The sequence below is a fragment of the Cervus canadensis genome, chromosome 25 (assembly GCF_019320065.1).
Source record: "Cervus canadensis isolate Bull #8, Minnesota chromosome 25, ASM1932006v1, whole genome shotgun sequence".
Lineage (NCBI taxonomy): Eukaryota > Metazoa > Chordata > Mammalia > Artiodactyla > Cervidae > Cervus > Cervus canadensis.
The window spans coordinates 17,141,628-17,167,617 of NC_057410.1; the positions used below are offsets into that span (position 1 = coordinate 17,141,628).

Sequence of the window (25,990 nt, forward strand, 5' to 3'; positions counted from 1 at the left end):
GTGGTTTTCAAGTGTTTGGGCTGATAAAGTTTAAGAACCACTTTTCCTGTCAAACTTTAAGCAAATCAAACATTCTTGACGTGTTCTCTTGTTTACAAACTAAGAATGTTGAACTGAAGGGGCTTTAAGGTTTCCTTTAGCTCAAAATTATTTAAGAATGACAAGTCAAACAATAAAAAAGAAAGAAAATTGTCAAAATACTGTACAGTCAGTTTTGATTTTATTCATACAAAGTAGGTAGTTATTAATGGAGAAGGGAATGGCAATCCACTCCAGTATTCTTGCCTGGAGAATTCCATGGACAGAGAGGCCTGGCAGGCTACAGTTCATGGGATCACAAAGAGTCAGACATGACTGAGTGACTAACACACACACAGGTAGTTATTAAACCTAAAAAGCTAAAACCTTGGTACAATTTATGAGCCTAAATGCAAAGCAGCCAGTCTTCACTGTGTAACAAATGATGGCTGTGGTGGTTAAAGATAAGGGCTAATTCCCAGTAATAGGTAGGAGCAACTATTATTGAATTAATTAGTTTCTATTTCTGTTACTCTGGAGAAAGCTGGTAATTTTTTTTCTGAAGTCTATATCCTCAAGTGAGAATATAACTGAACCTGGGTCCAGTTGGTGTAAAAGGTGAATTTTTAAAACTGAAAATGTGGAAATCAAACATATTGCTATGATATGTGAACACTAATGCTTTTGATGGAAGAAAAAGATATTTGTTGAAACAAAAAAACAAAGTTGAAGATAACCTGAGTGTTGAGGAGAGGCTATAAAGAGTTTTAATGATTAATAAAAGAGTACCACATACAGAAATTTTTTTTTTAATTGTGAAGATTTCTTTCCTCTATCTCCATGCAGGGCTAGCATCCTATCTGGTAGAAAACAGCAATATGAAATCTGACTTAGATTCTAAGGTAGATCCTAAACAAGGTTGCTGATAGATCAGAAGGTCCAATTCTCCTTAACAGGTGATGTTTTGTTTGATGGGAGCTCGCTGCAAAGTTCAGCAGCCATAGGAAAATTGCCTTGCCTCACTCCAACCCTCTTAAAGACTCTCTTTCTTCCATAACTTTCCCAGCTTATCTCTCACCTGTCTGATGATAAAGTGAGCACAAATTCCAAGGTCTGTAAGGTAGTTAACATATAGTGGCTGTTGTACAATCCCATTTCATTAAATGAAGGCAGGCTCTGTTTAAACAAGTTTCTGGTGCTGTCTGTGCTTGCAGGCACGAATGCCTGTCTGGATGCACACATGGGTCCATGAGAAAATGTTTGGGTGTCCACTAGCAGTCTTTGAGGTGTTGTTCTTATTTGCAGAAGATTCACAGGGCAGTGGGGGAGCTTGTGAGAGCACAAATTTCACTGTAGCAGTTTAGGATTTCATGGTAAAAAAATCTGATGATGTATAATGAGATAGCTCGTATACAGAAAACAATAACGATTTACTTTCTGAAATATATGGCATGTTGTTCTATATAAATCATTTAATGTTTTATACCTGCTCTTTGTGGTCTTTATGTTATCTAGGTTTGGAAATGATGTCACTTGTTTTCACTTTTTCAATCAGTTAATGTTCCTTGTGTATGTGCTAAGTCGCTTCAGGCCTGTGTTACTCTTTGTGACCCTAAGGACTATAGCCCTCCAGGCCTTTCTGTCCATGGGGATTCTCCAGGCAAGAATACTGGAGTGGGTTGCCGTGCCCTCCTCCAGGGGATCTTCCTGATCCAAGGATCGAATCTGAATCTCCTGCGTTGGCAGGCAGATTCTTTACCACTGAGTCACTGGGGGATGTTTTTACTCAGACATAAAACATATCTAAGGTAAACTTAGGGCTGGCTTTACTGGTAAAGAACCAGCCTGCCAATGCATGAGACATAAGAGATAGAGGTTTGATCCCCAGGTTGGGAAGTTCCCCTGGAGGAGGGCATGGCAACTCACTCCAGTATTCTTGCCTGGAGAATCCCCATGGACAGAGGAGCCTGGCGGGCTACAGTCCATAGGGTCACAAAGAGGTGGACACAACTGAAGCAACTTATAGCTTCATTCTAGTTAGCCTCTACAGAAAATCCAAGGAAACAACATGTTTTGATGTTGTGATATGTAGAAATAGATAATTGCATTCAAATATTTAAATAACTTAATACCATAATATATAAAATAGCATTTTAAGCTCTAGTAAGTCCTCATGGAATAACAGAAAGACTAAATTAGAAAGAGATACACCTGTGTTGTAGTCTTAGTTCTTCTAAAGGCATCACCCAGAGAAGCTGATGTGACATAATTTCAGATTTCTTATTTGTAAAGTGAACTAGTTAAACTGATAAACTCAAAGATTATTTTCAGCTCAAAACTCTATCAATTGAATACTTGATGTCTAAAAGTAATACCTTCATTAAAAGCATCAATCACCCTCAAATTGACTTTTATTCATTACATTTAAGCTATTTCTTCATATATAGAGTGAAAAAGGAAATTACTAACTTTACAAAGATCCAAATACCATTTAGCTAAGAAGTCTAACCAATGGGAAGAAAAGAAAAAAAAAAAAAAAACCTTGAAAACTGCTAAGGAAGTCTGAGTTACTGGAAAATCTTCAGCTTTTTTAAAAATATCTCCTCAGAATGTGATTAAGAATTAGGCACTTCACCATCTGAAGCAAGGAAAGAGAGAGAAAGAAACCAAATAAAGTAATACCACACTCTGATAGGAGCTCATCTTCATAAAGTAGACTTTCTCTTTTTTAGTTTAGGACCTGAATTTCCTACAGAAGCCTTACTGCTTAACATAGAAGGACACTTCCCCTACGGCCCTAGTGAATCTGGATAGAAAATGACAAATACTTCTCAGGGCTTTTGCCAAAGTCTCTCCCTTATGTAGCTCTGACATTTCTGCAAATCCTCTCTAAATATTGTGAGAGAAAGAAGTGGCTTTTTATTTGGAATGCATGTTGCGACTTCAGATTATTGGTGAAGCCCCTTTGTTTGGGCTTTATTGAAGCATGTCAACAGCTGTCAGTAATGATGCCCACTCTGCCTGCTGCAACATGATGTATTGATATGTATACAACAATATGTTATAAATTGAAATAAAATATGCATTTTTTTATAATTTATCAGCATTATGATGGCACAAAAAAGGCAGTCTTATGAATAATACAGAGCTCTTCAGCGGGCATTATGTACTGTAGGTAATAAACGCAGCCACTCCCCTGACTGCCAGGAGAGTTGTAAAGCACAATGCATTAGTTCAGCCCTGTGATAATAAATCATTTTAGTATGTCAGGAGACTCTGGCTAACTTTTACTCCTGAGGTCTGAAAGAATAGTGTGCCATACGGCTCTGGATGGTTTCTGAAATGTTTAGACTGGCTCTGACTCTCCTGGGTAATGTTTGAGTGAGCGATATGGTTAGATAACAAGTGGCAATATTTCTCAGGTATCAATATTGTGATGCCTCCTGTTGTTTTATTGCCTGGAGTGGCTGATTTTGTCCTAATTGGAACTGGAATTCTTCTTTGTGTCTGTATTTGCAATATGGTACAGTGTTTTTTTAAAATAATAAAAGTTGTTCTGTAATACAGTAGAACCACTCTAAAGTGGGACCACCCAGACTTTCAATTATCTTTGTATGGATGAGAAATTAGTAAGTCCTTACTGTCCTTATTTATCCTCTTAAAGAAATAGGGACCCATATAGGAACTGTTTTCCTTGGAGCTACAATGGTCATCAATTTATGATTACTTCATGTCATTTGAGAGATGACAAACTCAGGTGGTGGGCAAATTTCAGTTGATAGTATATGATTTCTGGAATCATGCTTATTCAAACTTTGTTAGAATACCCAAGCCTTCTTTATGTAATAATTTCTTCTAGAATAACAACAGAGGTGATGGTTATTATATGTGTACAAATGATCCCATTTAAAATTATTCTTTTGGTTGAGAATATACACCCTTTTAAAAACATGTTACAGTTTTGTTATACAGTAATCAAGATCTAAAAAAAATTTGCCAAGAAACACTAGATGGAAATTAACAGCTATTCTGAAGGAGGTGAGGCATATATTTCTTTTTGCATTACTTTCTTATGTTACTACTGAGTAAATTGATTCTGAAAAGAATTTTAGCTCTTTTTGATGTGTAGGTTTACTTACCAAGCCTCTGCTCTCTTGATGTAAGCATCCGGACAGTAAGTTCATGCTGCTCTCTGTACAGTTAAGGAAACAGTGATTTGATGCATCCACACAGCATCATTTACTACAGTGTGATATCATGGTTTATAACTTAACCTCATTTGAACATTCAAACTAATTAGAGTCACAAAACTGTAATAATGGTGTATTTTACTTCACTGCCATATTAACCAATGTGGAAGGAGCATGTTTTTCATGTAAAAGATCATGAACTAGTTCAAAATAATATTTGGATTGAAACAGGTGAGAAATCACAGTTCAGGCCCACTGCTCCTTCATGGCCTGAAATAAAAATGCAGGAAGTGTTCAGCAGCAGTGCACCAGCTGAGCTGCAGAGAGATGGCCAATTTCTAAGGAAACCAGTGTTAGGGTCTTTTAAAACACATCAACTTGACTTCATTTGGAAACAAATATGTAAGTGGTGCAGCTCACAGGGCATGGCATGGTTCTCTCCTATTTCAAATGGCTTTTGTGGTCTCCGTTCTGCACCAGCGGGTCCTCAAAGCTGGCTCCCACAGAAGAGATTGCTGCAGTCCAATACAAGGATTAGGAAGGGCCAGAAAACGATGGCGACAGCAATTCTGAAGACAGATGACTTCTGTCACCAGATTGAGGATATAGTAAAGGAAATAACTGTGTAAAGTGCTTTCCCATCAACTTACCTCTTCCCTTTGCTTTGTGAGTGTACCCTAGAGAAGAAAGTGGAGTTCTGGCTGCATAATCGCAGCTGGATTTCCAGGGACTGTTATGAAACAGTTGAAAATTTTGACACCAAATAGGGCCTGCCTTCAAATATTAAGCTTAAGAATGTCGATTTATTTGTGAAAAGCCACTGTAGTGTGGAGGAAATGCTCATGAGGGGCCTTTCCTTTGGGTTCATGTAGCCAGAGATTTATTTGATGTTTGAGATCCATTGTGCTTTGGAATAGAATCCTCTTAGCTTCCCTACCATCAGCTCAGATAAAAAATGATTTAAGTGCTGTGGCTGGCTAACATGCATTATTGCTTCTATTTATGGGAGACATTTTTTTATAAAAAAATTCAAAGCAAAATATCAAATATGCTTTAGTAGGAATATTTAGACATCATGAATGGAGGCTTTTCTTAAAAGGCTTTTACTCAAAATCATCTTTTTTTTTTTTTCTTTTTGGAAAATAGAAATTCTGAAGCTGCTTACTCTGTGTCATGACACTTTAAAATAAAGGTAAATACCTCACTGATTTATCACATTTTCTGTGAAATTCCTTTTTTCCATTTTATTTAGGAAAATGTAAAAGAAATAGAAAATCCCTCCACATATATATGAAGTAAATCACCTTTAGGGAGAAAGGCGTATGCATTCATACACACGTCTTCTAGAACACAAATGCACATTCCAACATACATAAAAGTACTTTAACTGGGAGGTGGGGGGAAGATATGAAAAATACAAATTATCATATTGATATTATTTAATTAACCTTCATAAAATGGCAATTCTGAAGTAGTACAAGACTAAATCTTTGAGGAATAGTTTCATATGTTTACCTTAATCTTGGGAAAATAGACATTCAACATCTTTCAAATAAATTATTATCTTTTATTCCTCACAATCTTAGAAATTCATTATGCTCCCTAGCTATGGCAAGGATACCTCCTCTTGTACTTTCATATTTTTCACCTTCATTTAAAAAAATTCATAATTTTCTAATCCTAAATGATTCAATCCACTTTTAAAGTTTTTTGAATGCTGTGTTTACCTCTCTATAAATTGGACAAAGCATAAACACAAATTTAAATGAGAGAATAAAAAACTTTTTTAATAAATGAGATGCATTTTGTTTTTTGCAAAAGTTGCTTTTTTGAAAAAATGCTAAGTTAACTCTAGGTAATGTAAATTCTAAGATAGAATTTACAGAATATTTGCAAGATACACAAATATTTTTCTCTATTGGATTATACATTTTTTGTGCAGATATATTTGAAGATAATAAAAGTTACATGTTACTTGGTTACTGGGAATATTATGGACATTAAAGGTATTGATTGATTTTTTGAGATATTGGTGATCAACAACACTATAACTTGTTATAACAAAAAAAATAAATGCTTCTCAAGCATAAGGTTTAAATGGAAGAAACTAAGAAAGCCATGGCCCTGCCTTATTTGTTTGTCTAGGTGAGAAACTTTGTGATCATAGCAACATTTCTTGTACTGTTGAACCCTTGCTGTTTTCATTTAGTAGCTGTACAAACCCAGTTATGTTGCTCGTGTCTGTGTGTGTGTGTGTTGCTGTGTTGCTCAGTCGTGTCTGACTCCTTGTGACCCCATGGACTTCAGCCCATCAGGTTCCTCTGTCTGTGGAATTCTCCAGGCCAAAATACTGGAATGGGGAGCCATTCCCTTCTCCAGGTAATCTTCCCGACCTAGAGATTGAACCTGGGTCTCCTGCATTGCAGGCAGATTCTTGACCATCAGAGCCACCAGGATTATGTTGCTTAGACTCTCTGAATCTCAACTTTATCATCTGTAATTTGGGAATAATAATTCTCAGAGTTTTTGTAAAATTTAAAATGCTCAATGAATATTCTTTCCTTTATATATTGTATAATTCAAAGCATAACTCATCCTGATTCTGCCAAAGCCAAAAGACAGCCCTGAAACCCAAGAGGTGCTCAGTACATGGTAGTCATGTAATGTTTATAGTTTTTCAGTAGGACCAGATCTGTAGGAGCTTGGTTTGTATGAACAGTGGTGGTGAATGGGGTAAAGAGATAGATGACTTTGTGTACATCAGGAGGATGATCTGTGGCAGGGTAGACAAATACCATGATTATTCTTTCCCCATGAAGAACGTCCCTCACCCCCACCCATTGCCTCAAACCTGGTACATTAAATGCAGGGTTAGAGGAAAAAGTGGATCAGGTATAGTGGTTCTTAGACAAAAGTGAGATATCATCCATAATTGTGACCATGAAGCTATGAATTGCAATGAACAACAGAACAGAGAAAATTGAGCAGAAAAACAGATTTAAGGAACCAACCAAAGAAAGTTGTCAATTCTCACTACAAGGATCAAACATTCTTACCAAAGGGGCAAAAAAACTGTTCCAGAGCTTCCTGGGGACATATATGCCAAGAGCTGGTTCTGTGTTGCTGGACAGCATGTGTGTGCAGCAAGTGAGAATAGCAAGTGCACATGGGTCAGAAAGGGGCTTCCCATGTGGCGCAGTGGTAAAGAGTCCTCCTGCCAATGTAGGAGACACAAGAAAAGTGGGTTCAATCCCTGGGTCTGCAAGATCCCCTGGAGTAGGAAATGGCAACCCATTCCAATATTCTTGCCTGGAAAATCCCATGGACAGAGGAGCCTGGCAGACGACAGTTCATGGGTCGCATAGAGCTGGACATGATTGAGTGACTAAGCATGTACTAGCATGCAAGGGTCAGAAAAGAAGCAATAAATAGCCTAGTAAGAGGTGTTCACTTGCAACATTTCATTGTATTTCTGAGGCAAGATGAGGGATTTTTTTTTTTTTCCTGATTCAGTTCTTACATTTCAGGATGCCTTCTGACTGTATTTGGGCTTATTTTTGCCACTACTTTGGTGGAATTAGAGCCAGAAATCCCCAAGTGGTCCAGAAATTCACTTTTTAAGTATACATGGTAGCACCTTGGCCATCAATGGAAGCATGAGACTCCTTTTCTGTTCTTAATATGACTTTCTGGGTATGGAAACATGCTGCCTCTTTGTTGCCTTTATTTCTTAAGGAATTTGAAGAAGAATGTGGCACATTAAATGCGACTTTAATCAGGTTCAGCAATCTTAGAAAAAATGTCCCAGAGTGTCGTGGTTTGACAGGATCAACTATGGGTTGGAGTAAGCACCCTCCAAATCTCTGTGAATGCCTATGTCTTGCTCATAAAAAGTCCAGGGTGAATGTTGGCAGTCAGGCAGCTTTCCTTGGTAGCTCTTTACCAAGATACAGCTCAGAATTCTGGGGTCCTTGCATCTTGTGTCTCCACTGCCATCTTGGAGTCCTTTCCTTCCAGCTGCTCAATCTGGGTGGGTGGTGAGTGGGAGGTGAGAGAGACAGTGGAAAATAGAGGTTCACTTTGGCCATTTTGTGGCCAGGCCCCCAAAATCTTTATGACTTTCATCCACATTCAATCCCAGAAGTCAGTGATGAGGTCCCATCAGGATGTAAAGTGTCCTGGGAAAGGTTGTCTTCCTAGTACTATGAAGGAAAAGCAGCTGGTTCAGAGCACTGCAGTGTTATTTCTTCCATAGTGTCCACTCAAGTGACCTATCTCTTGTTCTCCCCTCCTCCGTCACCTGCCAGGTCTCCTCTGAGGTCTGTGCTTCTGCTCCGAGGCAATTGAAAGCTATCACCAGTGAGGCCAATGGGAGCCAGAAGCTGATCCCCACTTTCTCTACTACTGTTCAGAATAAGTGTCATGGCAAGATGCCAGCATTTGGGGGAATTTCTTTAGAATTTTAAACTGTTCCCCTTCTGTTTTGAAAAAGTAAACTCACTATTAATGCATATCCCTAGTATGTTGTACTCCAAGTAGTGGCAGAAATAATTCATCCTGGCAAAAGGAAATCACCCTGGAAATTACCAGAGGATGTGACATGGATTATTTAGTGTAATGGCTGAAGGTGTTTTCAGTAAAATGCAGTGTATGCTGTGTTCCCTGATCCCATTTGTCCTCTTAAAATTAATTTCTGTAGTGTTTCACAGTTACCTGTTTAATTATTCATTCCGGATGTCATGAAGAATGATACAGTACTGCAAAATAAAGCCAATAAAACAAGTTTCTAATGCTAAATATTGAAGCTGGAAAATATGACCATTACAAATAAGCAAGGATCTGTCTTCTCTTTTCATAAGTATTCTACAAAGACATGCCATGCAATAAACAATAGTGTTGCTTGGATTAATTTGAAGATATTTGCATAAATATGCTTAGAGTTTTATAGTTTTTTTTTCCCCCCCACTACAGTTTGCATCACAAGAGTATGTGTTTCTAGGGCAAAATATTCACCTTACTCTTTTGTACTTTTGAAATTTCTACTTCTTTTTGCAGTTATAGAGCTACGGTGAGAGGCGTGAGCTTTAGGGTTCAAACAGATCTGGGCATGGGTCCTGGATTTATCACACTTGATGTGTAGATAACTTGCCATGTCTCAGGCTATTTCTATGTATACTTTGCAAAGTGGTAGTGAGCAAAAACCTGAATTTAATATACTGACTTGCCTCTTACTTAAAGGATTAATTTCCACTAATAACTTTCTATTAATTACAAATAACATAATTGATTTCAAAGGAGAATATAAATAAGAACTGTAAGAGAATTGTTATGACTTTATGAAGATTATTAATGCCAAAAGAATTAATTAATTTGAATATTTAAACTTTAAAATTATTTAAAATATTTGATCTCAAATAGGGTGACCTTGAAACTAAATTTTCTATTAAAATAGAGATGATCAAAACTTGGTTAACTTAAATATTACCTTGTTTCCTATATTCCAATATGAGCCCAAAGTCATTAGTGGAACACAGAATATCCCTCTTCTAGGGGGAGGAGGGAATCCTTCCTTTCCCCCTCATTTTGAAGCCAACCCCAGTGGAAAACTGCCCATATAACTTGTGCCCTTAGCCATGTTCATGTGATACACAAACACAGGCATTTATTGGAAGTAAAACAATGTAAAAGTGTTGATTAAATTGACAAGTTAAAAAGGAAGATGGACTATTTAAGTGCAGTCAAACTTCAAGAGACCCAGGAATCAGAATGAGGAGGAAATTCCAAGTAGTAGTTTCTAAGCAGCCTGGAAAATCCAGTGCAATAGATTTACTGCCATAATGAGATGGTGACGCCGTGCAATCTCCTAAAATGGAGGAAATAGCAATCCACTCCAGTATTCTTGCCAGGAAAATCCCATGGACAGAGGAGCCTGGCAGGCTTAAGTAGTCCAGGGGGTCAAAAAGAGTCAGACATGTCTGAGTGACTAGGCACATTGACAAAGTAGATTTGTTACTGTTTTTCACTATCCCTTTCAGACATATTCCTAGTTTACCCTATAGAGCAGGGAAGCCCAGTATGTATTGTCTAGTTCAAATATATATTTTAAATTTTAATGATTATTTTTATCTATAAAAATGATGTAGAAAATTAGAATTCCCAATAATTTCACCCCAGAGAAAAGCACTGTTAACACATGTGAGTATTCAAATGTAATTTTAATAATTGAATTTCAAGGTTGTTTCCAGTGGCCAGGAGCTTAAAGATTCTTTTTGTATATTCACAGACTCTTACTATTTGTGTATTATACATTCTTGCTTTTCTAGCTAAGAATGTACTATTCTCGTTGAATAATACTGAGTTAATGTATCTGAAATTTTAACAGTGTCATAGCTGCATTGCCAGCTCATCTTTCAATTTGGTGTTTGCACAAACTTCATACCTTGTAATGCTAGTGTATATATTTTAAACTCAATATTATCTGTTTCTAATGAACCTTTTAAAATGATGATGTGCTTTTTGTAGTAGATTATTTTTTACAAATTACCTGATAAGAATTGGATAAGAAATAGCATCTAATGGAACTGGAAGATAAAGTGGAATGAGGTTAAAAGGTGTTAAAATGAATCAAATCAGCAAAATAGACTAGTATAACCGTCTTCCAGAAAGGATCATAAATGTAACAGATTAACACTTTAATTTTTATCATTTTTCAATTAAAAAGAATATTTGGGGGGAAATGTTTCTTTTTCTTCCACACTTTGTCCTTTCAGTCTACTGTGTGATCATGCATCCCCCACCCTTCAGTCTTGTTTCCTTATTCTTATTGTTTTGTAACACCCTTCTTTTTTCTGACAGTAACCAAGTATCATTTTCTCAGAGGCTAGTGCCAGATGCTCCATTCATTCTTCAATAAGAGCAACAGCAGTGGCCATGGGATTTTGGAGGAATTCTTCATTTTATATACCAGTCTGGGGCAAATGACTATTAAAAATAGATAAGCCATCTTCTCCAGTTGTTTAAACCTCTAAATATAATTAATCGGAAACTTTCTCTGAAATTTTCTTTTAGCTGGTTTCACAGTGGGAAGTTTAAATGAGAGATTGAAATTTTCTGCAATTAAAAAGTCTTGACCTGTACACTCATTTCTCAAGGCTTTGCTTGAGAGCCAATATTTTTGTCCTCTTTTGTAATCTATTAAACTATCAAGATTTTTTGAAAATCAGAATATTCCTATTTGACACATTTTTAACTTATGAAGTTATTTTAATTATTGGTTCTGACTTCAGATTCAAACTGAATTTCCCAGAATTCATTTACATATTTATAATCCTCATATTTCTGAGGTTTAGATGATATAATCTCTGTTAATGGGGTATTATGCTTTTTTATTCAGTGGCAGATTTGTTATACCCTTTTATATGTTGGTTCTTTTTGTTTGTTTAATTTGGCTGTGCAGGCCCTCCTTGCGGCATGTGTGACCTCTAGTTGTGGCATACAGGATCTAATTCTTTGACCAGGGATTGAACCTGGGTGCCTTGCTTTGAGAATACAGCATCTGTCAAATGCAAAAGTGTAATTCATTCGTATCTCCAACAATTAACCACTGGACCACCAAGGAAGTCCCTGTTGGTTCTTAAAGAGTAAAAAACTTTTTGGAGCATATTTTCAGGTAATAAAATTAATTTAATCTTATGGGAAATAATTATAAATAAATCTTACTGTGCTTTTACATTTTCGAGTTGAATTTGTTTTCATAGCATATTTTACTGCATGTTTGTGTTTTATGATAACAGTCAGCAAATTCAGCCACTAAAAACTGTTTAAGGATTTTATATATCAAGATCTTGTACAACTTATATCTTTCATTTTTATGAAGCAAGAATAATATTTGATAGAAAATACTATTTTATGATGCTTTCTTAAACAAAAGTATCTTTCAAAATGGTATGCATTACCATACCTGGTAAAAATGGGGTTGATGCATATATTTTAGCTGTTTTATCTATTTTAAACTCTGAGTAACCTCTGCCAGTATTATTCCAAGATAAAGCATATATTATCTATTAATTTATGTTTATCTGTATCATATTTTATCTATTATATATTATCATATCATTTTCATTTATACATTACCAATAAATATATTCCAGAAAGAGTACTATATAACAATAATATCAATGCCACATTGCTTTTGCATAGTTCTTTTAACTGTTTTAATATATATCTTTCATCTTTTAAAAATTTTTCAAAATAAATAGATTTGTAATCATGTATATAGTTTTTAAGAAACTGTGATACTATAGCAAGAAATGATATGCCTGATAAACTGAATACTAGAATTAATAGTTTTTCTGAATCACAGTTCAATGATATTTCAAGTACAGATGGTCAATAGTAAGGATTAAAATAACTTTAACAATTCTATCTGAAGATATATATGCATGTGATATATTTATGTGAAACGGTTCAATAAACTGCCTGGCATACCCAGAAATGCCCCTAATTAAAATCGAACATATACTAGAAATATTTCATAATATGTAGGTTTTATTTTTTCCCTTGTGATCATTATCTCTTCTTTGAGAAATGGCCTCTAATAAAGATATTCATTTGGCCCCAGGATATGTGTACACTAAGGAAATAAAAACCTCAAGAGTTGTCCCTTCCCTATTAAACCCGTAAGATATTTGTCAGCTATCCCTAGGGCCTTTTACATACTGGTCAGCTGTACAGAGAGATCATTATGAAAACTTCATGTAGTTTTGCAATATAACTTTGTGGTCTTTCAGAGCTGTTATATCTTCTAAGACTTCCTTGTGCTTTATTGAAAGCTTCAGGGAAAATAAATACATCTTGATAGACCCAGAACTTGAAATGACAGTGGACTCAAGAGATCAAGGTTATCAAAACAAGTTCTGTGTTATGGCTTGTGTTTGTCTGCAGGAAAGCTGCCAAGGTGAAAGTGGGTGGTTTTTTTTTAAATATTGAATTATCTGGAGGAGAAATTTCTTATCAGGAGAGATGATTTTTGTTGCCAATTGACCTTATTTTTTATATAATCTCTGTCCTTTGACAGTTATTAGCTTATAGATGATTGCTGCAGAATGGCTTCCAAACTTGTTCACCCAGGAAGTTATTGAGGATGTTAGGCTATGTGTTTGCTTTCAAAGACAGGGAGGGGGAGCGAAGAGGTTGAAATGATGAGAAAGGAAACATAGACAGACATTTTACCCATCAGAATAAACTGCCTTGCCTTCTAGACACCCACACTCAGGATTTCTAGTGTTTTGTACTTAATACACTTAGCTGTTCTCAAATCTGCAATATTTAAGGAGTTCCCTTTGTTCTGTGCAACAGTGGAATCACTGTATTAGTGCCATGAGTAGGATTGTGTTTCTATTTAGATATGATGAAAGAAAAATCTGACTACATTTAAACTTTATATCTAGGATCTTTATATCATTCTTACACAAAAGTGAAACCAAGTTATTGGAGTCTCTGCCTTCCTTACCTAATTCAGAAGTTTTAAATATCTCATCTAATCCAAGGGCTTATTGCAGTCATTCATACTGCATACCATAGCCCAGATAAAAGATAATGTTAAATATAATATTATAGCTGTGCTATCAGTGATAGTTACCAAACTTCATTTTTTTTTCTATTTCATTGTAGCATAGCAAGAGAAAACAAGGTTAGACAGTGGTTAACGTAAATAAGATATTAGGAGTCCTAACACCAAAATGTGGATGGAAATAGCCCAGGATTTGTTTTGCAGTCTGAGATATTAGATTTGAAATCAAGCCTTGATAATTAGTAACCATGTGCTCTTGAGCATGTTATTTAACCTATTGTACTTAAATCTCACATGGCTCATTTCTAAATGTTGCCTACCACTGTTTCAAGTTTGTTGTTATCATTACTTTAAAAAATGTATTTAAAATGCACAGCACAAGACAGAACATACGAAGTAACAGAACATCTGCTCAATGATTTTTGATCTTTTTTTTCATTTTTTCTCATTTCATTTTAAAATTTACAGAATGTTTCACATAATGTATGTGTGTTCATATGTATATATATTCTTGTATATGGATACATGTGTATGCATATACAGGTGTACATTTGTTTATACATGTGTATGTATGTTTTTGTATATACATATGATATATGTTAATATATATTGTTCAGGATGTTTGGACTAATCTCAAGAATGACATTCCTTTCAAGTTTTTTGTTTAATCTTAAAATCCATAGAAATTATGTACTCCCTACATTATTATATGCTGTAATATTAAAATATCATCTTTCACAATCACATTTTAAAGTAATATTGTCCCCAAGAGATACTCCACAGTGATTTTGTGGTTTCTTGTGCCTTTTGTTCACCAGTGTATATCCATGAGAAAGGATAGACACTCCAGTTTCAAAAAACAACACTAGGTGATGTTTTGAGGATGATTTGTGTATAAAGCAATTTAAAAAGATGTAAGGGTTAGAGATGTAAGGATGCTATTGAGAGCCACTTGATCCCTATACATCTCTTTTGGACGCTTAATTATCCCATAGGTGGTGAGTTTTTATAGGATCAGATTCACAATCCCCAAAGGAAGTTAAATCTTCTTCAATCCTGCTGACTTTTACACAGTGATTTTTGAAAAAAGTTTCTTTACAAAGTTAAAAGTTTTTTATGCATTCAGTGAGATATCATAGGCTTACCAAGATAGTTTCAATTATTTTTTGAACCATGAGGTTATCAATTGTTCATTTTCCCTCCTACCCCTATCCATACTGTATGATATCAGGTTCAGCTGATCCGAATGAACCTTCGTGTGTGTCCTAAAGGGTAAACTAAATGTTTAGATATATTATAAATGTTCCTGCTCAAGAGGATGCTGTTTTATGGGGCTCAGTAGAATTATGTGATTCAATATATTATGTATATGATTTTGTTTGTCAAAAATTTTAAAGCTTCAAGTATTTAGTCCATGACACTAACCTTAGTACTGACTGTCAATGACCTATAACACATATCACCTGAGGAATTATCCAGTGGGAAGCACATGAACTTATGGCAGGATAAAGGTTGTCTTTAGGGAGACCTCCACAGCAGTTACAATTATTGTCCCAAGTCTCCTATTTTCATAATGTTGTCAGCATTGGTTGGTAAATCAGTAAAACCACCAATCAGACCATGCCTTTGGCAAAATATGATGTAGCATAATTACAAAGGAGATTTTTAGAGAAAACTGCCCAGCCTCCTCTGTGCTGAGTGCCTAAGGGGTTTTTCTGCTGGCCTGCAATTTGATCACAGTCCTACATGCTTCTCATGCCTCCAGGCTTCCTGGAAGTTCTCTTTATCCACGAACCATATTCCAAAATTTTTACATCTCTACATAAGACAAAGACTGCATACATCTTAGTATAAAAATGCTGCTTATAAATAAAAATAGTAAAGAACTCACCTGTTTCCTCTGGGAATTTCCTATTTAATTAAGTTTCAACAAGAATTTGATCTAATTACTCAATATTTTTTTATATGAATGTTAGAGGAACCATGTTTAATTTCTCATCATCCTGCTTACTTGAAAATAATGCTGATATTGAGCATTTGATGCATTTGATTTTAGCATTTGATGTAAAATATTTTTGCAAAATTATGACACATCTAGAATACCACACATCCACTAAAAGGTAGATTTCATTAGAGAATATGCTTTTGCTTTTCCACGTCAGCTCTTAGCCCAGAGTTCTAGATAAGCTAGCTGGCAGGTTCTTTATTATCATTCTATGTAGCAATGACAGGACAACAGACATGTAAGCACCTCACTTCACATTCTCTCATCAGCTTTTAGAATTCATGTAGGACTCATTTTGGTACCTACTATGAGTAAGACATAAACTCTGTGTTCAGACTTCTTTCACTCTAGTTAAGGAACACAGGCATAAAGACATTATGAGAGTGAAGATATATACATTAGAGCAGTTTTCCCTTGAAAAATCAGAACATACTTCACACACAAAAAAATGAAAAAGTCTGTTTTGAGAACTTGCTTAGTAGAGAAGAAAAATAAGGAATTTTGATGCCATAGTTCTGAAGCATGAAAGAATATTCTATTTACATATTTTGAGTTTACAAATATTTTATATGCTTTAATCTTTCACCAGCCTTGTATGATAGTACTACATCAAGAGAAGTTAAATGATTTATGCAAAGTCACCCAGATAAAAAGCATCAGAACTAGAGCTGGAATTTTAATTTATTTCTTCATCTAGTTAAAAATATTTACTGAATATTAACAAAAATAAAAATACACATTAAGTAAGTGCTTACTTCAAGGCACTGTTCCTTCATTCTACCTTAGGATACTTTTTTAAGATTTTTTAAATCTAATTGCCCTCTCCCTAAGAAATGCTAATACCTTGGATATACTGTATATCTGTTCTGTATTGGAGCTCTTTAGAAGGCCACAAAGCATTGTAATAGCTAAAAACTTTTTCACCTTCCTTCCCTTTTTGACCCCTTGAAGATGTTATCTCCCCTGTTGAAAATGCATGTTTTAGAGACATTTTTCTAGATGTTAAAGAATAAAAATAAGTAGAATATGGCCCTTCCTCTCTGTGTCACTTCAATACTAATGGATGAGAAGTACAAGAAAAAAACAAACAAATAATTCCCACAGAGAGTAGTGAGTTCCACAACAGAAAAATGTACAAACTACATTAAAAGCACAAAAGAGACTGCAACTTTGGCTGGAAGCAGTTAGAAGGGACTTCATAAACTCCATGGTTGTGGCTTATAGTGGGATAATGTGCCTATTAGGTGGAAAAAGGAGAAGGACATTGCAGTCAGACAGGAACCACAAAGGCAGAAGGGGTGAGACAACATGGCCAGCTTTGGGGTCTGCAAAAACTTACAGGAGAGAGCTGGAGAAGTATCAGGATTGTGTCATAAACTGGGAGCCTAAACGTTATTGTGGAAGTAGTGAAAGGGTGACATGATCAGTTTTGTCTCAGAAGGATTTCTTGGGGGTTTCACTTCTGGTTCACGGTAACTGAGGAAAGCCAAAAGGTGCCTAACACACAATGAGTTATTGTAAATTATATTTTAATGGAAACATAAGAGGCCATGATTACATCATAAGATGCTTACCTGAGGCAGGAGCATGGGCCAGGGGAGGATTCTTTTTAAAAATAACTTCTCCCATTGCACCATAGCAGCTTCACACAGTCCAGGAACTCATCTCATTGTTTTTCCTATTGCGTTTCTTCCATGACAGCCTCTCCGTGGTATCTTAAAAATTCCCTTTTGGTTACATATTAAAACAGCTTTTGTCAATATGTAACCGTAATAGTTTACTTGTATTAACAGGTTATGATATGTCAAACATTGGGATAATTGTTTTAGAGACATGATTTCATTTAATCCGTACAGCATTTCTGTAAGGTTATCACTGTTATTATGCCCACTCCATATATGGAAAACCAAAATGAAAACAAAGCAAACCAACAGACAAAAAATAAACAACTTAGGACTATGGCAGCTTAAGTAATTTTCTCCAGTACCTGAAATTATTGAGTGGTTAAATTTGAGATCATGACTCCATAACCCTGGCTATTAAACATCTGCTATTCTGCTTTACATATTATTATTTTCTGACAACATTCTTGTCTTAATCAATTTGAGTTGCAGCAACAAAACAATCACAGACTTGGTGGCTTAGAAACAATGTAAATGTATTCCTCACATCTCTGGAAACTTGAAAGTCAAAATCAAGTCTCCAGCAAATGTGGTGTCTAATGACAGCTCACTTCAGTGTAACCTCACCCGGCAGAAGGGCCTCAGAGCTCTCTCTGAGGCCTCTTTTATCATGACACTAATCCCATTCACGAGAACTCTGTCCACATGACCTAATCATCCCCAAAGGCCCAGTCCACCTCCTAATACTATCACTTGGGAGCCAGGATTTCAACATATGAATTTTTGAGGGAATATAAATATTCAAACAATAGCAATTCTCATGCCCTTTTTAAAAAAAGAATTTTCTACCTAAATATTGCTAAAATGTCTAGATTCTTTTTAATTACTTGGGTCATTAATTCAGTTTGCTTTTCTTTAAGCTATAATTAAAGGGTATTCCTGGCCCATGTGTAATGTATGTGTTTTCAAGAATTGGAGAAGACAAGGCATTCATATTTGTCATCTTGACTACGATGTACGAGTCCCTATGCTGGACCCTTTCTCATGTCCTCTCACTTCAATCCCACCTTGACTTGTGATGTAGCATTGGAATACTCAAGTATCAGATGAGGAACCTTGAAATTTGGAGACGTACTAGTCTCACTTCTTATATACCACAGTGTTTATATGTGCAAAATAAAAATGCACATGTAGACTTTAGTACTCACAGGTCAAAAGTGTGGAATCATTTGGAAATTACATGTTAGTATCAGAAGCAGGAAACCTCAAATTGTTGTTGTGGTCATTTAACTGCCTCAGTTGTGTCCAACCTGTTTGCAACCCCATGGACTGTAGCCCTCCAGGCTCCTCTGTCCATAGGATTTCCCAAGCAAGAATACTGGAGTGAGTTGCCATTTCTTTCTCCAGGGGATCTTCCTGAACCAGGGCTCAAACCCACATCTCCTGCATTGGCAGGTGAATTCTTTACCATTGAATCACCAGGGAAGCCCCCAGGAAGTAATATAAAAAATGAAATTATAAGGCAACCTTAAATTCCAAACTAAGAACTAAGAGTGAATCCCATATTGTTAACTTGACTGTCCTAAATAAATGTGAGAAAGCAGAAATTTAGACAATTTCAAATAGCAAATAATTCAAGCACTTATTCATGTGATTTTAAAAGCTTTTAGGTAGGCATTTCTGTTCTATAAAGAGTTTGAGCTTATATTGGAATATTTAAGTGACAGATATTCCAGAAAATTTCAAAGAAAGTTTACCTCATGAAATTAATTTCATATTCTTTTTTTAATATTTCATACAATATTTAAGGTAGAGAACACCACTCATTATTTTCTTTGTAAAGATGCTGTTATACAGAATATGATTTGTCACACCCATGAGTACATTTATAATAAAATATTTCAAGGTATTTTATGTTGAGCTTTTAGTTAGGGAAAATATCTTATATTCTTACTTAAAGTGACACATAAAAATAAATTCCAGAAGGGTTAAAACCTAAATTTAAATTTAAAAATCTCCTTAAAAAAATTCTATGAAAGTACTAAAAGAGAATATAAAACATTATGGTTTATAGTATTTGAATAGGAATCTTTAAGCACCATAAAAAATCCAATTAAACACTTGAAAATGAAAAATAACTATAAGCAAAATTAAAGTTAAAAATATGACTGAATGAAAGTATTTGTATGTGAATAACAGATAAAGTTAATGTCCTTAATATGCAAAGAGCTGATACAAATAAATAAAGTTAAAACAATCTTATAGAAAGATGAGCTAAAGCTGAGATCAGGTAACACTGCATACTGGTAAACATGCTTTAAAAAATATCTCATTCTAGTGACCAAGTAACTAAATTTTCAGTTATCAAAGTGATAAAAAGTGAAAAGGAATGACAATATCATATACTATTAAAACTGGAAAGAAAAAGTAAGAGCTCCCTATTCCCAGTCAGACTAAGAGAAACTTTCCTGCATGTGTTTGAAGTGTTATTAAAATTTGAGCAACATAAATGTCTTCCTGTAGATTGAAAATAATAGAATGATGGGATTTACATGTTAACTGTATATCTAGAATTTTTTAAAGTTCAGGTCATGCTCTTAACCTCATCTTCCTTTTCCTTACCCCATGACTTACTGTATTAAAGAGCTCTATTCAGTGGCTCTTAACTCTTCCAGACTTGCAGAGGATTTAGTCTGGATCATAGTTACATTTGCAACCACCATCTTCAGGACCTAAGTACATTATAACTGCATTGATGGTTCCATTATCACAGCTTGACCATGCCAGGCTTTATATGGTTGCTAAGTAATCAATGTCAATTGTTGCTCTTGAGGATGAAGGATAAAATATTTCTTAAGATAAAAGGAAAGTGTTATGAAAAAACAAATGCTACCTTTTCCCCAGAATATCCTATTTCTAAAAACACTACCATGTTTTAATGTTTTATTCATTAGGTAAATTCTTAAAAAGATCTTGTCACTTTCTTTAGTAACTTTACCTAGGAAACCATTTACATTTATGGCAGGTGGTTCTATACAAACATAAAAGGTTTTTTTTTTTTTTTTTATGTTCACAAAGTTCATATAGGATTAAGGGGAAACATACAGATCTAATGTTGAATGAATCTCATGAGCATATGAATGTTCTATTACCAACTTCCTCTGATCGTAAAAGTAAATGAAGCCTCCTGCTAATAATACATTTATTTCAGCATACATAAAAACTATTAAAAAATTCTTTTCATACAACTACAAAAATTCTTAGTGCACTGAATCATCAAAAATAGATGAAAGCTTTGAGCAGTTTGAATATTCTTGTCAATAAATTAGGATATTACATGACTTTGCTCCAAAACTAACTATAGATTAACACATGTATATGGAATTCACAAAGATGGTACCAATGATCTTACATGCAGGGCAGCAAAGAAGACACAGACATAAAGAACAGACTTTTGGACTCAGTGGGAGAAGGCGAGGGTGGGATAATTTGAGAATAGTATTGAAACATATGCATTACCATATGTAAAATAGATGACTAGTGAGGGTTCAGTGCATGAAGCAGGCATGCAGAGTTGGTGCTCTGGGACAACCTAGAGGGGTAAGGTGGGGAGGGAGGTGGGAGGAGGATTCAGGATGGGAGGAAACACATATATACCTATGGCTGACTCATGTTGATGTATGGCAAAAACTGTCACAATATTGTAAAGTAATTATCCTCCAATTAAAATAAATGAATTAAAATTTAAAAATTAACTGTGCAATACCACATCATTATATAGTTTAACTTGGTTTCAGTAAATCTTTAAAAATAACATCAGTTAACAAATATACATACTGAGTCTGATGTACTCTGTTACAGTCAAGGAGGGATTTTTTTAAAAAGGTAAGACCGACCCTTGTTTTGTGGGAAAATCATACTCTTGCCTATGAAAGGTAATTAGCAACACACAGATATTATAGTTGTCCGGAATGGATGGCGGGGCAGTGTTGTATGCTAATATTGTCAGGACATCTGTTTGAGAACAGTAAGAAAACCTGTTTGGCTTCAGTAAGTTGAGATAGACTTGAATATATTCGTAATTTTAAAGGTTCACAGGGTCTCATCTTTGGTTCAGACTACTTCACCGAAACATGTTAAGACTGAAATATTAGGTATCACTGTGAAGGAATTAGAATGATACCTTAAGCCTTTAGTACTTCAGGGACTTGACTTCCCAATATAATATCTAGTCTTATAGAATACAAGATGACCTAAAAAATGTCAAAATTCAGTGATTCTCTGGAAGGTTGTACAACCAATATTCAGATTTAGGAATATGGATGAGCCACTCCCTGATTTGTTTATTGTATGGGATATTGATGTCCTATGGAAAGAGAAATAAATCTGTATCAGTTATACCAGTCTTCTCATTAACAAGGCCTCAAAAGGTATAGAGTGAATTTTAAAAGAAAATATATGAGAAAATTATTGTGTTCATTACAAAGGAATACTTAGCTTTATAAACATATTTCAGTTTCCTTTAAAAACAGTATATATAAGAATATTTGGTTTGAAAAATGGCAGTATTTACTGAATGTATTTAAAGAAGACATTCACTACCCCTGCTTCAGCATTGCTGTTAGTCACTTGCTCAGTCGTGTCTGACTCTTTGCGACCGCATGACTACAGCATGCCAGGCTTCCCTGTCCTTCACTGTCTCCCAGAGCTTGCTCAAACTCATGTCCATTGAGTTGGTGATACCATCCAACCATCTCATCCTCGGATGCCCCCTTGTCCTCATGCCTTCAATCTTTCCCAGCATCAGGGTCTTTTCCAATGAGTTGGCTCTTTGCAGCAGGTGACAAAATATTGGAGCTTCAGCTTCAGCATCATTCTTTCCAATGAATATTCAGGGTTGATTTCCTTTAGGATTGACTGGTTTGATCTCCTTGCTGTCTGAGGGACTCTCAGAAGTTTTCTCCAGCACCACAGTTCCAAAGCATCAATTCTTCAGCACTCAGTCTTCTTTATGTTCCAACTCTCACATCCATACATGACCACTGGAAAAACCATAGCTTTGACTATACAGATCTTTTTTGGCAAAGTGATGCCTCTGCTTTTTTAATACACTGTCTAGATCAGCTTAGCACTTTTTATTATAGCCCTCAGCCAGCTAGGTGAGAGTCACACTTAAGTTGATCCTGGTGCTAATATCAGATTTCCCTTTATCAGCATTAGGATTCTTTTTCTACAGTGTCCAAATGCTAACAACTTACATAGTATTACTTTAAATACATTTTTGCAGGGTATTGAATTTTATTTAAAATGTCTTAATAAGTATGATCCTTCATTTGTTGTTTTTAACTTTTTCTGAGTATTTTCATATCTATGGTCAGCACAATGAGAGTGATGATGAAAGAACAGATTTAAGAAAGATTTGGGAGTTAGTATTGAATGTGAGTTGGGGGATAGAACGTAACAATTGGTATCCTTAATTAACAGGATGATTTTTATATTTCTGATTTGGAAGTGAGTACCACTTCTATTCCTTCTATGCAAATGTTTTATGGAAAAATATATGCACATTTTACATTTATCTGTAGCAAAAAATAACTTCTAAAGTCGTTCCACTGAATTTAACAAAGTTAGGGCTTTTTTTTTTTTTCTCCCCAACAGATTCAGGTCTTGTAACATCTTTGTTTACCTACCTGTAAATACTTTGCCCTTTGCACATACTCTACCCCTGAGGCTAGGCATGTGGCTACTTTTCTTCTTCTTCTCTGTTCTGTTCCTGGTCAATTTAATTCACTCCTTTAGCCCCTAGAGACAAGTGACTGCAGTGTCCATTACTGTCAAACCACACTGCTTTCTTTCATATTAGACCCAGACACTCGAACTGCCCACCAGACATCTCCCAACTGGATGCCCCATAGGCAAAACAAATTCAGGGTATTAAAAATGAAAAGTACTTCTTTGTTTGCAGACATTTCTTTCCTCTTGTGTTATCCATCTAGGTAGACCAGACCACCACTTACACTTACTTCCAAATCAGAAATATAAAAATCATCCTGCTAATTAAGGATACCAATCACTAAATGCCTGTTGTATCCCCAAACTCATACTCAATACTAACTCCCAAACCTGTCTTAAATCAGTTCTTTGCTCGTTGCTCCCACTGTGCTGCTACCTTAGTTCTCCCCATCAGAAGCATTTGTCTATTACAAAGGATTCAAAATTCTCCATCCCAGGTCCCGTTTTCCACTCCTCTATTGCCAGAATGGTTATAATAAAATGCAAATATGCTTTTGTGATTTCCTTGCCTAAATTAAAGAGTCCTGCTGTCTTAGATAACGTTCAATCCCATCAATTGGCCTTGCTCATAGACTACTTATCTCCAGTAGAGCCTCACCATTGGCTGAGACCAGGACCTGAATGGGATCTTAATTCTATCTCTACCTTTGCTACCTCTACCTTCTTTTCCCTGTCCTTGGAAGGCCCTTTCTCTTTCACTGTCCTTATTTATCCTTGCTTATCAGCAAAAGTATCTTCTGAGACCACTCATTACTTCTTGTCCCAGAAACTGCCATCTATTCTCCATAATTTGAAGGCCTTAAAATCAGGAAAATGACAATACAAATTACAAGGTGGGGCTTCCCTGGTGTCTCAGAGGTTAAAGTGTCTGCCTCCAATGCGGGAGACCTGGGTTCAATCCCTGAGTTGGGAAGATCCCCTGGAGAAGGAAATGGTAACCCACTCCAGTATGCTTGCCTGGGGAATCCCATGGACAGAGGAGCCTGGTAGGCTACAGTCCATGGGGTGGCAAAGAGTCGGACATGACTGAGCGACTTCATTTCACTTCGCTTCACTTCACGAGTACTACAATTTAAGGATGTAGAATATGTGAGTGGTGACATAGTCAAGGAGGTGGTTATTTCTTGAGCAGGGAGGGCCTTTCACCAAAGAACTGACATCTTAACTGAACGTTGAATGAGAATATTCCAAGTAGAAAGAAAAAGGAGGACATTCCATGCATGAGCAAAGATTTAGACATCAGAAAGAATGTGAAACATTTGGGGCAGACTGGAAAGTTGGTGTGGCTGAAAAGGTGTGCCTTATAGAGGTTTTGTTTGTGAGTTAGTCTCTGCTGTCTCATTTCAGTTCCTTTGTTTTGAGTAAGATTTTTTTTTTTAATGTTTCCCCTATTCAGATTCTCCAATATTGAGACACCCAGACTCTCTACTGTCTTTGTTTCATGTCTTTAAGTTTCATATGGTGCTTGCTGAGCCAAAGTCTTCTAAAAAGAAAGAAAGTGCTTCTTGGGAAATTTTAGAGCTTAGATAACCATGAAAAACAATTGAAAATTAAGTCATTAGAATGGTAGCTCATGCAGACAGAGATCACAAGGGATAAATGATAATTCTCAGTGATCTTTTCCTTGGTACCCAGTGGTGCCCACCAAGCCAAAGCTGTGTTCCTGAGTGTTCAGGAGAATTCTTCTGCATGCAATTCTTCACTCCTTTCTGAACACCACTCTGTTATATTCTCCATATTTTCAGTCTGAAAGCATATGAAGCCAAACCCACAGGAAACAAGAGAGCATATATTTCATTGTGAACTGACATTTTATGAACTCTCTGTGTCCTTGTTCTTATGCATGCCTACTTCATAACAATGAAAACCTCTTCCACCGGCCAGTATATAAAACTCAGTTTAGTTTATTCTTTTTACTCTCATGACGGTGAAAAGGCAAATGACATTTGATTTTTTCCCACTCTTATTTATTACATTTGATCCACACCACTGGCATGTGACCTTTGAATTAAATGAAAATGTATATGAAAGGTGTGAGAGCAAGTGAACATTTGTTTGAAGTGAATTTGTTCGAAGTGAAATATAAACAATGAGATAAATATGAACATAAACATTTCAATGTTACTATGTGTTAGCATTATGATTTGACTTTTAATCTTGGTTGATAAAGAGCCCTAATTTATCTGCCTTTCTTTATTTAATGCATTGTAAATGAAATATTCATGTGAATAATTTTGTAATACTGGGAAAAGTAAGGATTATCTAATGATATGATTTATAAGAGTAGTATGCAAAAGTTATAAAATGCAGCAATTACCTGTAACCATATAAAGTCCTATTTAGGTAAGTTGCCCTTATTCTAAGTTACTGTACTCATTTATATTATACTACAGGTTGTTTTTCTTTTGTTGTCATTCTTGCTTTTTGGATTGGAAAGGTAGAAAAGTCCCGGTCAGAACTTAAATTTGCAAGCCAACATAAATCAAAGCTCTATTCTCCAGGCTGAAGGCTCCTGCCCCTGTCTTCACTCCCAGTGACCCTGTGAATGTAATCTTTTCAGAGTGAACCTTGAATCTGGTCTAGACAGCATGTGACTTATGAAGGGAGGTAGGGTGAGGTGTCCAGGGAGAGGCAAATCCTTTATAAATGAGTCTCAAAATAATGTATTTTCTTTCTTGGAACCCTAAATAGATAAACTGCAACCCACTTTTCTTTCTTCTAGTAAACTGTTTAATGCTTTCTTTTCCTTCCACTATGCATGCCTACTGTTTGTAATTGTTTCTGCTTTTCA

The 25,990-nt window shown here is 35.7% G+C and overlaps 1 protein-coding gene across 2 annotated transcripts in view; it reads left to right on the forward strand.

The window, feature by feature from the left end:
- The window catches only part of PDZRN4 (PDZ domain containing ring finger 4), a 410,946-nt gene that overhangs the window by 114,773 nt on the left and 270,183 nt on the right, over nucleotides 1-25,990 (forward strand). The gene's annotated exons all lie outside the window — the stretch shown is intronic.